The sequence below is a fragment of the Carcharhinus amblyrhynchos genome, chromosome 6 (genome assembly GCF_965287045.1).
Source record: "Carcharhinus amblyrhynchos chromosome 6, sCarAmb.v2.hapA, whole genome shotgun sequence".
Lineage (NCBI taxonomy): Eukaryota > Metazoa > Chordata > Chondrichthyes > Carcharhiniformes > Carcharhinidae > Carcharhinus > Carcharhinus amblyrhynchos.
In genome coordinates, this window is record NC_137329.1 from 87056742 (window position 1) to 87070596 (window position 13855).

At 38.3% G+C, this 13855-nt stretch overlaps 1 long non-coding RNA gene across 1 annotated transcript in view; it reads right to left on the reverse strand.

Moving 5' to 3' along the window:
* LOC145344075 (uncharacterized) overlaps positions 1 to 13855 on the reverse strand; it is a 157248-nt gene that overhangs the window by 121962 nt on the left and 21431 nt on the right. Inside the window, exon 4 of the long non-coding RNA XR_013886831.1 lies at positions 11038 to 11088. This is a non-coding gene — a long non-coding RNA (uncharacterized LOC145344075). The remainder of the gene's footprint in view (positions 1 to 11037; positions 11089 to 13855) is intronic.

The following is a 13855-nucleotide window of genomic DNA, read 5'->3' on the forward strand; positions in this document are numbered from 1 at the left end:
ATCACTCCACACAATGCTTGCAAGTGTCTTGCCTTCCTTCACATCAGGATGGCATACTTTACAATTTGAGCGCTATTCATCCTGGCTTCTTCTGGCATTCCTGCTGCAGGAGCTTCTGCAAAGATAGGTTCAGTGCCTTCCATCCCACAGGCTTTTTTATATGTCTGCATACGTGGGCATTGTAAAAAGTCTGACAACACCAGGTTTTAGTCCAACCTATTTATTTGATAATATACTCACAAGCTTTCGAGGGGACTGCCTCTTCGTCATTCACCTGACGAAGAGGCAGTCCCCTCGAAAGCTTGTGAGTATATTATCAAATAAATAGGTTGGACTAAAACCTGGTGTTGTCAGACTTTTTACTGTGTTTACGCCAGTCCAACGCCGGCATACCCACATTATGTGGGCATTTACATGGTTTTTGGGACAGTCCATGTTACTGCGCACCTTGTTTTGCTTGCGTGTCTTGAATATTGTACTGACAGGCATTCCAGACCCTAAGGCTTGCAAACACTGTCTCCCAGCCCCAATGACCTTGTATCTGTGTATGTCTTGTAGTTTGTTCTTCACGCTGTCCCCCTTCAGCTTTTTCAGGAGGTCTTTCTGGAACACCTCAATAGCTGTGGAGTTGATAAGCAACTCCATTATTCAGTCTAAGAGATCAGCATCAAATAAGTCACATTCTTTTGCATTTTCTCTGCATCAGTTAACAAAGTTAATAATAACAATCTCTTGTTGGTTTTCTATCTATACTGCATGAATTCCAGACTGTGTTTTCTCAAAATGCCTTTAATTCTAAGTTAATTTTCTAATGTCCTCAGCTTTGATAGATCCTTTCGGTTGGTATCAGATAAACCAGAGATATTGATTCTGCATTCATTTTCTATGATGAACATAATTTTTCAAGCTTGTTTCTCTGCATCCACAGCTCCATGGTCCAGGAAGCATAGTTCTATCCTCTGCCTAAACAGTTTGATATGCCTGCAACATCAGATGCTTACCATCCATCTCTGGAAACCTGACTACCATTGTACTCTCTTCTCCCCCTTCAGAACAAAACACAGAAATGCAAAAAAGAGGCCATTTGATCCATTGTGTCTGTGCCAGCTTTCCAAATGAGCAATTAACTTAGTGCCATTCTCCTGCCTTCTCCCTGTAACCCTGCAAATTCTTCCTTTTTAGGTAACTGCCTTTTGAATGCTTCAATTTAATCTTCCTCTAACACACTCCCAGTCAGTGCATTCCAGACCTTAACTTGCTTTAGAAGTTGCAGCAAGCTGCAATGCCTGCATGTCTGAAGAGAAGTCACACGCTGAGCTGTGTTACTTTCTGCATAGGCTTGGAGTTTTCAGGCGATTGGGGCATTGGCATGGATAAACTAACGGAACCTGAGGGTAACCCAACTCCTGACGCCTTAAAGCATGATTTTTTAAATTCATTTATGGGATGAGTGTGTCACTGGCTAGGCCAGCATTTATTGCCCTCAAGAAGGTGGTGGTGAGTTGCCTTCTTGAACTGCTGCAGTCACCACAGTGTAGATTCATTCATAGTTTTGTTAGGACATTCTGGGATTTTGACCCAGTAACACCGAAGAAAGAGCGATATATTTCTAAGTCAGAATGGCGGATGACTTGGAGGGAACTTTCCAAGCGATGGTGTTCTCATATGTCTGTTGATCTTGTCCTTCCAGATGGCAGCAGTCATGGGTTTAGAAGGTGCTGCCACCATCTATAAAGCACAAGTCAGGAGTGTAAAGGAATACTCTCCACTTGCCTAATGAATGCAGCTCCCACAACACTCAAGGAGCTTGACCCCGTCCAGGACAAAACAGCCCATTTTATTCGCACCTCATCCATCATCTTCAATGTCACTCCCTCCATCTTTCAAACCTGTGACCTCTACCACTTAGAAAGACAAGGGCAGCAGATGCATTGGAAACCATCACTTGCAGGTTCCCCTCTAAGTCACACACCATCCTGACGAGGAACAGTATTACCACTCCTTCACAGTTACTGGGTCAAAAACCCAGAACTCCCTTCCTAACAGCACTGTGGGTCTTTCTACAACACATAGGCTGCAGTAGTTCAAGAAGGCAACTCACCACAACTTTTTTAAGGGCAATTAGGGGTAAGAAATAAGTGCTGGCCAAACCAGCGATGATCATATCCCATAATTGAACAACACTGATCACTGCAGCTGAAACTGTTGTTAATATTTTATCTTGCTAGCTCAGCCAATACTGAGGGTGCATCCAAATCACCTTCAATCTCTACTCACCATTGCTCTCCTGATGTGAGAGCAAAGATCCAATCACAGTGCTTCAGGTAGGGCTTCTTACTTAAATTTCAGCTGCTGATTCATGCTGTCAACTCACTACCGCTGTTACCAAGTTGCATTACCTCTCTCTAGGTTAACATAAACAATGCTGAGGGCAGGCATTGAGGTTAATGGAGACTCTTTGCTTCAGTTTACATGTAGTAACTGTCAGTGCGAGAGAACGGAATCAATTCCTGTGATTATATTGCATAATTTCCTGTGATTGCATATACATTTATTTAAATTATTATATTTAACATACTAACAACAGTAGTCACCTAAACTGACATTGGTGGTTCACATTTTAGACTTGGCATCCAAGTCCAACTTACTATTTTAGGAAAAACCTTGCAAGGCTTCAAAGGTTAACCTGTATGAACCAAGAACAGTATAGCACAGAAACAAGCCCTTCGGCCCACTAAGTCTGTGCTGATACAGATGTCTCCCTAATCTAATACTTTTTTGCCTCTACATGATCCATATTTCTCTATTCCCTACCTATTCATGTATCTATCCAGATGCCTCTTGTTACAGAATCTGCTTCCACACCTCCTCTGGCAGCACGTTTAAGGCATTCACCATCTACTATGTGAAAAACTTGCCTCGTACGTCTCTTTTAAATTTCCCCCCTTTCACTCTCAACCTATGCCCCTGAGTAACTGATCCTTCGACCCTGGGAAAAAGATTCTGACTGTCCACTCTATCCAAGCCTGTCATAATCTTATAAACTTCTGACAGTCCAATAAAAACAATCCAAGTTTGTTCAACCTTTTTTCATAGTCCACATTCTCCAAACCAGGCAGCATCCTGATAAATCTCTTCTGCGCCCTCTCCAATGCATCAACATCCTCTGGTAGTGTGGCGACAGAATTGTACACTATACTACTCCAAATGAGGCCTAACCAAAGTTTTACACAGCTCCAATACGATTTTCCAATTCCAATACTCAATGCCCCGACCGACCATATGCCTTTTTGGCCACCCTGTCCACCTAATTGTCACCTTCATTCTTCTGTACGCTAATATTTCTAGGGCTCTACCATTTACTGTATACTTTCCTTTTGCAGTAGACCTTCCAAATCACATCACTTCTCATTTGTCTGGGATAAATTCCAAGTCATGATGTGGATATGCCGGCGTTGGACTGGGGTACACACAGTAAAAAGTCTGACAACACCTGGTTTTAGTCCAACCGATTTATTTGATAGTAAACGCACAAGCTTTTGGGTTAGTCCCTTCGTCAGGTGAATGGAGAGTTCTGGCCTCATTCGCATTCTAATCAGTAATCTCTAAACTGTCTGTGCTTTATATGCTCTGTCTGAGGCCAGAACTCTCCATTCACCTGACGAAGGGACTAACCCGAAAGCTTGTGCATTTACTATCAAATAAATCGGTTGGACTAAAACCAGGTGTTGTCAGACTTTTTACTTAATAAATTCCAAGTGCCATCTTTTGGCTCAAGTCTCCAGCCTATTTATATTCTGCTGTATCCTCTGACAATCCTCCTCACTATCTGTTACTCCCCCAATTTTTATATCATCTAATCAGACTACGCGCACCATCCTCCAAATCATTTACATGAATTACAAACAAGAGGCCCCAGCACTGATCCTTATGGAACACTGATTGTCCCAGATCTCCGGTTAGAAAAGTATCCTTCCACTGCTACTCTCTGCTTTCTATGCCCAAGCCAGTTTTGTATCCACCTTACCAGCTCACCTCACACCATGAGGAAACTTATCGAAGGCTTTACTAAAGTCCATGTATATAATATCCACTGCCCTGCTCTAATCAGTTTTTCTTGTCACTTCCACAAAGAACTCAATCAATCAAGTTTGTGAGACACAACCTCCTCTTCACAAAACCTATGCAGTGATCTATGATAAACAAATTAAAGTGCAGAATAATACAGCAGAATAGTACAAGGCCAATATTTAGCCAATTATATAATAAAAGCTAATCTCTGAAGATGACTGCTTTTGAATATTTCTTCTAAATTGTTTTCCTACAAAGCTTCACTTTGTGCCTAGTATGTCTCACTGATGAGCGCTTGAAGAATGACGAATGCATTTCCAGACAACACAAAAAAAGGAGGAAAACATTAAGATTCACTAATCTACTGCAAAATTATACAACATAACATTACCTGGTACAAAACTGCTTGTTTAAAATTAAATAGACAGTAATACGGACAACTTTAACATTTAATGATGAGCTAATAAGACAAAAGTTCTTTTTTAAAAATGATCCCAATTATAGATGCTAATTAGCACTGGTCTATGTAAATCTGCAATGTTGAGCAAGAAGTATAATTCTGTTCAAGGTGGCATCGTTAAGAATCAAAAACTATTGTATAATGGCAACAGCATATTGCTCTGGTCATCTCAATCACAGTTAACATTTGTCTATTATAATTCTCTAATGACTACATGGGCATTTTTGTTAATAATCTTCAACATCCATTTCACTACATAAACCATATTTAGAGAGTTAAGCTGCACCGTTTATTCTGTTGTCAACACCACCAAAGACGTGAGTTCCCATAAATTTCATTTAAAAAATGTTTTTTATTCGTTCATGGGATGTGAGTCCTCTAGCTGGGCCAGCACTTATTGCTCATCCCTTATTGCCCTTGAACTGAGTGGCTTGTTAGGTTATTACAGAAGGCATTTTAAACATCAGTTAAATTGCTAGAAGTCTGGAGTAACATACAGGGCAAACCAGGAAAGGATAGCAGACTTCCTTCCCTAAAGGACATTAGTGAACCAGACAGGTTTTTACAACAATTGACAATGGTTTCATGGTCATTGTTAGAATTTCAATTCCAGATTTTTCCAGATTCAAATTTCACCATCTATCGTGGTGGAATTTGAATCCGGACCTCCAGATCATTACCACGGGTCTCTGAATTATTCATCTTATGACAATACCACTAAGACACCTGTAATAAATCAAGGGTGACTCAATGAGGTTTCAGAACAAAAGGGCTTCATTGTCAATACAATGATTAATTATATATGCAAATAGGGTCCAACAAAATAATTATGTGACTGTACACTATTCCTCTTTGGCTCCAACTGCTGATCCTTCCTGACCCGGATAGGTGCCCTTGCACTAGATTAGCTTCCCGCCTCAACACTTCATAGGGTCTGGCCTGACCACATGGCCTTGGGGAACGCCTAAATTGCTCAAACTCTTTTCATAAGACAAACCTCTCATCTTTGGATTTGATCTAGTGAACCTCTTCTGAACTGCCTCTAATGCCACTATAGCCTTCCTCAAATAAAGGGACCAAACCTGCACACAGCACTCCAGGTGCAGTCTCACCAATGCCTTGTATAGTTACAGCAACACTTCCTTGCTTTTATACCCTATTCCTTTAGTAAGGTTTTTATTTCCTCATTGCAACTATCATACCTATTAATGTGTCATCTGCAAATTTGACTATATACCTTTCATTCCTATATCAAAGTCATTAACATAGATTGTAAATAGTTGGGACCCAAGGACCAAACTCTGCGGCACTCCACTAGTTACATCTTGCCAACCAGAAAAAGAACCATTTATCCCAACTTCTGCCTTCTGTTAGTTAGCCAGTTATCCAAACTAATAAATTACTCCTAAACCCATGTACCTTGTGCCTTAACCTTCTGTGATACTTTATCAATTGCCTTCTGAAGTCCATATATACTACAACTACAGGACCCCCATTTTCCATGTGGTTTGTTACATCTTCAAAGAACTCTAGCAAATTAGTCAAAAATGATTTACCCTTCATAAAATCATGCTGACTCTGATGGATTGTGTTTTGACTTTCCATTGTCCTGTTACTATTTCCTTAATAATGGATTCTAACTGTTTCCCAACTAACTGGTCTATAGTTTCCTACTTTCTGCCTCTTTCCCTTTTTGATTAAGGGTGTTACATTAGCTATTTTCCAATCCAGGAACCATCCTCGCAGCCAGAGAATTTTGGAATATTATAACCAATGGATCCACTATCTCTGCTGCCACTTCCTCAAATACCTAGGATTTAGGCCATGTCTGCTTTCAATCCCAATAGTTTGTTAAGTACTATTTCCTTATTAATGATAATTGTTTTTAAGTTCTTCCCTTTCTATTGGGATGGTACTAGTGTCCTCCACAGTGAAAACTGAAGCAAAATATTGATTTAGCATCCCTGCCGTTTCTGTGTTCCCACTATTAACTCCTTGGTCTCATCCTCCAAGGGACCAACATTCACCTTAACACCTCTTTTGCCTTTTATATTTTAAAGAAGCTTTTGCTTTCCTTTTTTATATTTTACGCTAGTTTTCTTTCATAGTTTACCTTTGCTCTTTTTATTACTTTTCTAGTAACACTTTGTTGATCTTTAAAAGTCTCTCAAATTCGCAGCATGCCACTGGCCTTTGCAATATGGTATGCCTTAGTTTTTGTCTTTATGTTGTCTTCAACTTCCTTGCTTAGCCATGAATGCCTTTTTCCCCACCCTATAATAGCGCTTATTAACAGGGGGTTTGAGTTTAAGAGTCGTAGGGTTATGCTGCAACTATACAGGACCTTGGTGAGACCACATTTGGAATATTGTGTGCAGTTCTGGTCACCTCACTATAAGAAGGATGTGGAAGCATTGGAGAGAATGCAGAGGAGATTTACCAGGATGCTGCCTGGTTTGGAGAGTAGGTCTTATGAGGAAAGGTTGAGGGAGCTGGGGCTTTTCTCTTTATAGCAGAGGAGGATGAGAGGTGACTTAATAGAAATTTATAAGAGGGGATAGATAGAGTGGACGTGCAGAGACTATTTCCTTGGGTGGATGCAGCTGTTACTAGGGGGCATAACTGTAAGGTTCATGGTGGGAGATATAGGAGGGATGTTTGAGGTAGATTCTTTATTCAGAGAGTGGTTTGGGTGTGGAATGGACTGCTTGCTGTGATAGTGGAGTCAGACACTTTAGGAACTTTCAAGTGGTTATCGGACAGGCACATAGAGCACACCAGAATAATAGGGGCTTGGATAGCTTGATCTTGGGTTCGGACATAGCTTGGCCCAACATTGAGGGCCAAAAGGCCTGTACTGTGCTGTACTGTTCTACAATCTTTCTTCCTTTCTGGAATATATTTCAGTTGGAGGGAATTGAATATCTCCTTAAATAACGACCACTGCTCATCAACTGTCCTGCCGTTTAGTCTTCCTGCCTATTCCCCAAGTCTGTTCTCATGCCTGTGTAATTACCTCTGTTTAACTCCAGAATACGAGTGTGGGATTTCAGTTTCTTGCCCTCAAACTAAATTTTGAATTATATCATATTATGATCATTCTTCTCTAGAGGATTCTTAACTATGAGGTGATTCACTAATCTCTGCTCATTACTCAATAATGAGCAAATGTGATCTAATGACCAGATAAAGAACAGTGCAGGAAGATATCTAGGAGAAAACTCTACTTATTCTCCCAGCTGGTGTTGAGAAAAGATTTAATTTATGGAAAATGCCATAATTAATATTTTTGAAAATAAATATAGGATTGAGTAGACAGTACGGAGCAAATAGTTTGCCTTTTGAAGTAAAAGATATGGATGAACAGCACAGCAATAGTGAGAAACAATAGATTTGAAGACAGAGCTTGTGAACAACTATATAATGGACATAAACAGGTCTTTTTGGGACCTACGATGTCAGCAGAAATTCCTGCACCACCTTCTGTAATTTTACATTTGAGGAGGTTATAGTGAGTAGTGTGCAGAATGGCAGAAGAACAAAACTGAAAGTATTATTAAATGTTAACTTTAATATGTTTTATACATGGAATTATCATTCAATATATTGCCTCTTTTTTCTGGTTACAGTGACCTTGGATTAATATCAGTGCACACTGCCTGAGGCATCATGTCCTTCATCTTAATTCTCAAGTTAACAATCAATGTACATGAGGTACACACAATACAATTAACTACAAAACAATGTATAGTATCTTTTAATCTATTAAATAATAGGGTTTGGCATTTCCGCTTCAGTGCAGTGATGAGGGGGAACCATTAAATCAAACCATCATGTGATTTGACCACAAATACCTCCATAAATGTCCACAATGGTGCACAGAGCTGCCAAACTGAACCTCAAAAAATTATTCCATGCTGCAACTGAATACCACAATAATACAGGATTATGTTTATTTCAAATAACACATGTTGGGGGGTTTAGATAACACTGATAAATAACACAAGTTCTGCTCATGTAGTTTATGAGTCCTCTGAACCATTGGATATCAGTAAATTGTTATCAAATATTAACCAGCGAGTTACTGTTAATAGCCACATGTTACTAGGTCTCTTCATATAAATGTTCAGACTTATTTTCATTTCAAGGTCTGCATAATCAACAGATTGTTCAAAGAGAGTCGGCATTTCCAAATAATTTTCAAAACACTGCATTCAGGAAAAAAAATTAGATAAGCATTTACATTTCAAATCCAGTTACAAAACATTACATTTTATCAATTCCACAAAGAATCCAATACATGGTAGAATTAAATAATACCAAACAATCTAACCATCCGCCTGATACATTCAGATAAATGTAATCAGTCAAATAAACTAGGCAAACATGATTTCCCTTTCACAAAACCATGTTGACGCTGCCTGATTATATCATGATTTTCTAAACATCCTGTTAATAACTCCTCATTAATGAATCCTATCATTTTCCCTATGACAGATGTTAAGCTAACTGGCCTATAATTGTCTCCATCCTTTCTTGAACATACTTGTTGCATTAGCAATTTTCCAATCTGCTGGGACTTTTCAAAGGAATTTTGGAAGATTACAGTTAGTGTATTTCCCATCTCTGCAGCCACTTCTTTTAAGTCTCAATGATGGAAGTTTTCAGGTCTGGGGGCTTATTTAGTTCTAAATAACTTTACCAGTACCTTTTTGCATGGGGATTGTTTTAAGGTCTTCCTTCTCTTTTAGCTCTTGATTTGCAATTAATCTTGGGATGTTTTTGTGTCCTCTACAGACACAAAAGACAAACACAAAATACATTTGCAACACATCTGCTGTTTCCTTGTTTCTCAATATTAATTCTCCCATTTAACCCTTTTAGGGACCAATATTAACTTCAGTCAGTCTTTTCCTTACTAAATACTTGCAGCAATGCTTACTATCTCTTTTTATATTTCTAGCTAGCTTTCTGATATACTCTAATTTTTCCCTTAGTTTATTATTAGTCGCTCTTTGCTGGTTTCTAAAATCTGACTAATCTTCTCCGCTACCACTAACCTTCACAGCATTATATGTCTTTTCTTTCAATTTAATATTATCCTCAACTTCCTTAGTTTGCCATGGATAGTGCATCCTTGATGTGGGTATGCCGGCGTTGGACTGGCGTAAACACAGTAAAAAGTCTGACAACACCAGGTTTTAGTCCAACCGATTTATTTGATAATAGACTCACAAGCTTTCGGGTTAGTCCCCTCACCTGACGAAGGGACTAACCCGAAAGCTTGTGAGTCTATTATCAAATAAATCGGTTGGACTAAAACCTGGTGTTGTCAGACTTTTTATAGTGCATCCTTTCATGGATCTTTCTCTCTCAATGGAATATATCTTTGCTGAGAGTTATGAAATATCTCTTTAAATATCTACCACTGTTTCTCTACTGTCTTACCTATTAACTTATCTTCCCAGTTCACTTCGGCCAAATTTGTCCTCATAATCTTGCAATCACCTTTATTTATGTTTAACACACTTGTCTTAGACCTACGCTTCTCACTCTCAAACTGAACATGAAATTCTGTTGCATAATGATCACTGTTGCATCGAGGTTCCTCTACTATTAGGGAATTAATTAGTCCCATACCATTGCACGTTACTAGATCTAAAATGGCCTGCTCCCCGGTTGGCACTAAAATGTACTGCTCAAATAGACCCTATGAACTCAGCTTCCAGATTATTTTTACCAATCTAAATTGTCCAATCTATATGAAGATTAAAATCGTCCATGATTATTGTAGTACCTTTCTTATAAGCCCTCATTATTTCTTCCTGCATACTCTACCCTATGTGGTTACTGTTAGGAGACCTATAAACTACTCCCACAAATGACTTCTTTCCTTTGCTATTTCCTATCTCTACCGAAACCAATACTACATCTTGATCTTCTGAACTAAAGCCATTTCTAATTAATGTCATCCTTAATTAGAACAGCAACCTTACCACCTCAGCAAAAATACTGATGCTCCCCTGAAATTAGGTATTTTGCAATGAAATTGCAGCCACAGAGACAGATAACAGTTGTTATCCAGACAGCCACTCATCAAGCATTTCTTCTTCATCAATAATGTAAGCACAGTGGAATACTACACAATGAATGCACCATGACTGCTTCCTAAGTATATAAAACAATCAAATACATTTCTTTTTGTCATGTGCAACACTTTTCACTCAAGGAATCATGCCACCTGGTGAAAACAGTGCATCCCATCCAGCTAATCCTTCTAAAAGAACAGCTGTTCCTGGTCAAGATATTGTATACAGTTTAATGTGCAACATGTGGCCCGAGCATATTTATGAAAGTAAATCAGTGAACAAGTCTTCAGTGACATGTTAAGTTACATGTGGAGGGGTCAATAAATGTATGCCACGCGATAATGTCGAGTGCATCCAACACCATTTGAAGTCATTGCAGCTTAATTTAGTTGTACCTGATGGATTCCTCTTCCTCACCTAAATTACTCAGTACTTTTGTAAACCTCAAGGGAATAGCCATCTTCATCTCTTTGCACAGTGTAATGTCACAGGCAGCACACAATAATGGAGCAAAGAATGAACAGAAAAAAAATACAAAAATGAATGACAGGCCAGCAAAACATGCACTCAGAAAAAACAGTAAAAAAGTACATTAAAATGCAGAAAAAAATCCACAGTCTTGCCCAAAGACAGAAAATTGCACAAGGGATCTTATTCCCGTTTAGTTATGTATTGAAATGAGGTTAAGCATGCTAGCAACACAATCTCATTATTTGCCTCAAATTATTGCCATAAAATTGGGTGTCAGGGGTCAGGCATACAAATTTCTTACACAGGCCTGCCTCCTGAAAAGCTTTGTAAAATCAAGGTTTATAAATCAGGTTCACAACAGTGTTCAGGACATACAGATCTTTGGAAATTGTAAAATTAACAGCATAATTGCCATCCTGCATAGGATATCACTCATGTAATAATTAAGCTAAAGCTATTTTTTTCATCATTATGACACAACTAAAATTGTTGTCATAAAACAGCAAACATTTAAAATATTACTGCTAAAAATTCATTGAGGAAATGTGTAGTTAAAAATCACTTAATTAGTTTAATATTGTGAATGACAGCCATTCACTGCATTATATTTTGATGAATTTGCGTACTTAATATTAATAATGCTCATTTAATACTAAGGTATGGAACACATACTTCTTACAGTCTTTGGTCTCCTATAACATGCAAGTTAATCCTGACAAAAGCTGTTAATATTGTGCCTTAATGGAACAATATCTTCATCACACCCTGTAAATATTTTAGTATTTCTTAGCATAGAGACAATGCACCAAATAAATCCTCTGAAATATCAATGTTCCTTGTCTATGATATTAAAAGTATAGTAAAGTTTATTTATTAGTCACAAGTAAGGCTTACATTAACACTGCAATGAAGTTACTGTGAAATTCCCCTAGTCGCCACAGTCATTTCAGGTCAATGCACACAACCAGCACGACTTTCAGAAGTCGTGTTATCATAATCATATTACTATAATAACAGTGGCACATTCCATATCCCCAAACCTGGTATGTTTTTGTGTTGTAAATTATCTGTAAAAAAATTACCAAACATTTGAATTTAAAAAAATCAAAACTGCATTACTTTAACCTCAATCTATGATAAGCATCTGATCAGTGAAATGTCTTCCTCAGTACAAATGCTATCTTTGCAGAATTTCTCCATGAAACTTCCAATTTATCACAATTACTGATAAATTATGGGGTTTTTTTGAAGTTCCTAACCACACAGAATTAGGTATGAATGGTTCAAAGTTCTAGATGCCTCTATTGTTACGCAATGTTTACTCACCTCAGATCCAGGTCACGAGATTCCTTTAAAAACTGTAACTATGTTTCATAGACAAACTTGGAGCTCTAATGAAGGGTCATCCAGACTCAAAACGTTAGCTCTGTCCTCTCTGCACAGATGCTAGCAGACCAGCTGAGATTTTCCAGCATTTTCTGTTTTGTTTCAGACTTCAACACCCGTGGTAATTTGTGTTTAACTTGGAGAACCGTTAGGTCAATTTCTAATTTATGATCTGGTGTTAATTTCAAATTGAATAGAGGCCCCTTGTAATGCTAATATTGCAAACAGAAATAGAATCATAGAATCTAATGGCATTGAAAATGGCTATTTGATATTGCAATTAGAAATGTTGCAATAGTACAATAGGAACTTCTGAAATTGAAACTCAGCCTTGTTGTTGGACAGAGAGCAGAGAGTTTTGCTTGCACTGACAATGCTGCAGTTGATTCAAAGGTAGAAAAGTGTATTCCCAGGATGAATGTCTCTTATTCAATGACCATGAACAAGTCATGAACAAGTCTGCTTATGCATGCCTTATTCAAAGACACTTGGGAATGGATTCATTGTCAAGCTTCTTGGTTGGTTAATGGTAAGTAGAGCAATAAAAATTACTACAGAGTCAAACGTTAAAACATTAGGGACCCAAACTACTGATGGCAACTACTGAGGCAGAACAGGATGTCTATCTGTCTGCACATGGTATCACTGACCTTACAAATAAACTGTCTGGTCAATTCCTAGTTCCGAAACCTGTGGACTCACAACTCCAGGGTCTTATTCTTAAAAATAAAGATATTGCACATGCATAGCACACAGGAACAAAACACCAACTCAGAGCACTTCAAACAATTAGCAGGGCACAACAGTCTTGTGATATTGTCAATGCAGTATCTGATATAAGATATAACTTATTGCAATGCCACTGGAGAGGGTGGTGATACCAAGAAATTCTTATTTTTCCCCTGATAGAACGGGCTTCAGGCAATTCAGTGCATCCAAACTGAATGTTGTCACCACTAACCCTTAGATCTTGGGGTTAACAATCAAAAACTGCTTCCAAAAGCTTTGGAATAACATCTCTCTGCAGAATTTAAAGTGATACCATCATATCTGTCTTCTGATTAGTCCATGTGCACTCAGCTCAAGGGTCCAGCACAAATGGTGTGGCTAGAGCTTAAGTTCATGATGCTGTCCTCTCTTCTCTCACTCCATACTGAGTTAATAAAATTCATGTATTAACTTTATAAATTCTATATATTATCTGTATTATAATTAACGGTAATCAATTGCACATTATTTTCTCTCCACACTTCTTAGCACTCCTAGGTTAGCTATATCTGCAGTTAGTACATCACTCATTACTCAACAGCCATGTGGAGTAACCTGACTGTTGCTATTACAAGAATCACAGAATCTTATGGCATTGAAAATGGCTGTT